Genomic DNA, 2,302 nt, shown 5'->3' with positions numbered 1-2,302 from the left:
ATGTACAAAATATGCAAAATTAAAATTTCACATAAAACATACTGTATATATTTGTTCATAAGTCTAAAAATTTATACTAAAAAATTGATCCCAAAATCCCAGGTCGATTTATTTACGGGTCACTATGGAAACTTGATAGCAGCTCTTTCAGATTTCCCCATACAGTGGTGTGGAGAGGAGTTTAGCAAGAAAGAGCCAAGCAGACAGAGTCCTGGGTGATTGACTGATATTGCTGTTTGTGAAAAAGAAGTGTCTGGACTCCCTTCTTGAACAAAGAGAATACAGATCAGTGACAAATGTCAAAATTTGGGAGTGACACAGAATGCAGGCCGCTGTATACAGAGGTGTCTTTACAAGTGCTTCAAAAGTCATCTCCTTGTAATCCTATGGGTGATCTTTCAAACAGCCAGATCTTAAATTGTTTAGAACTTTAAAGACTGAAACCAACACCTTGAACTGAGTCTGGAAAACAACTGGCACACAGCACAGAGTTTTCAGTATCAGAGTGATGAAAAACAATACTGTGCTTCACTCAGAAGCCTATCTGTTGCATTTTGCACAAACTTCCAAGCATCTTCAATGGCAGTCTTATATAGAACTTATAAAACAGATTGACCTAAGGGACTTTTAGCAATTTACAATGATGCCCAAACTTTGATTCTAACTTTGGTTAGAAGCACTGAGGCTAGTGAAATTTCTTCTTTTTTCTTAGATTAAAGGTTTCCTCTGTAATAAACATTTGACTGCAATCATCACACATATCCTTGGTTTTAATATATTATATATTAATATTAATATATAATTCATAACAGACTTGCACATTTCAATTCAGAAGATGTTAATATTTTAAGTAGTTCATCATACTCTAGCCATTTACTTACCAGAGTGTCATCGCTCCTAGCCACGCTCATGTTACTTCTGGATAAAAAGGATCTTGATAATCTTTGGCATAGTGATATTAAGCGCACAGATTGCTTTTGCAAGAGAAGAGACAAATTTATATGAAAACACAAGCAATTATTACAGGAAACATTTTTCACAAGCTTAAAATCTGCAGTACATCATTATATCAGCAATTCATAGGCGAGACAATTCTAAAACAAACTTGGAACAAATTTTATAGTGCTAAATTAATCAACACAGACATTTATTTATTTCTCTCTTATTTCAAGAAAGATTTCCTTGTCTAATTTGGGCTTAACTGTTGCCCTTCTTCCTCCTTGCAATAACTTTAAGGGCAATTATGTACTCCAGGCTTCATTTTTGCTTTCCAAGTTGTCATGGATATCTGTCATTTCCACAATTTTCAGGACACTCTTTGCTTGGGCTGTCAGTACCCTTCCTACATGTGCCTGCCCAAGGACTGAAGACTGTTGGGGTGGTCTCTCCTCTGTGTATTGCCAGATAGGTCAATATGTGAGGATATGGGATAGGCTCTTCCCAGCTGTGGCATCCCAACTATGGAATGCCCTCCTCATTGGAGCCCTGATTGGCACTAACACTGATTTTATTTAGGTACAACCCTAGCTGTTTATCAAAGCCTTTGGGTTTCATTGATTTCACTCAAATACTAATGTACAGTATATAGTTTTTGAACAGTTTCAGTCTTTTAAATCTGTTTTAACTCATTAATTTTTAACATGTTTTTAGTTTATTTAAATAATTTTACTGTTTCAAAACATTTCAAACTGCTTGTTTTCATTTTTCTTGTAAGCTGTCTTAAGATTTTTTGATACAGAGTGAGGTAGAAATATTTTCAGAATTAAAATAAATACATAAAATGTCCTGCTTATCTGCTTTCTTTCCTCACTACCATGGAAATGTCACACATTCTTCATCAGCAAATATTAGGCTCAATTACACTTTTAATCTGAAAGATAAACAACCTGCAAGAGGGTCACAGACTGAGCTCATACAGCAAATTCTTTAAGGCATGCATCAGGCCCTCAACCGCCTTAATATGAAAATATATTATTACGTGTATTTAACTCAAAGACAAAGACAAAACGATATCACAATATTGTAAAAAATTAGTAGACCTTACTTTCCATTTTCGGCGTGCTGCGAACTTTTTAAATTTCTCCATATTTACAGCCGATGCTTTTCTACTAAGTGCTTGTAGGGTATCCTTAGGCTGTGACAAAATTAAATGAACAGCTTGAAATGCAGTAAAAAGGATAAGAAATAGCAGAACATATTATCTATCTACTGGATTCATTCATGAGTATGAAACTCTTATGAAACAATTTAAGAGCTGTACAACTAATGCTGATTTTCTTTAACAAATACTTGAGATGTGAGT

General features: G+C 34.7%; 1 long non-coding RNA gene across 1 annotated transcript in view; it reads right to left on the bottom strand.

Moving 5' to 3' along the window:
- Positions 1-2,082, bottom strand: part of LOC121920899 — a 4,853-nt gene extending 2,771 nt beyond the window's left edge. Inside the window, exons 1-2 of the long non-coding RNA XR_006101797.1 lie at positions 2,045-2,082; positions 882-974 (exon numbers count right to left, since the gene is read on the bottom strand). This is a non-coding gene — a long non-coding RNA (uncharacterized LOC121920899). The remainder of the gene's footprint in view (positions 1-881; positions 975-2,044) is intronic.
- Between the last annotated feature and the right edge of the window lie 220 nt (positions 2,083-2,302).

This window comes from Sceloporus undulatus, chromosome 2 (assembly GCF_019175285.1).
Source record: "Sceloporus undulatus isolate JIND9_A2432 ecotype Alabama chromosome 2, SceUnd_v1.1, whole genome shotgun sequence".
NCBI lineage: Eukaryota > Metazoa > Chordata > Lepidosauria > Squamata > Phrynosomatidae > Sceloporus > Sceloporus undulatus.
This window is presented reverse-complemented; position numbering and strand designations above follow the sequence as displayed.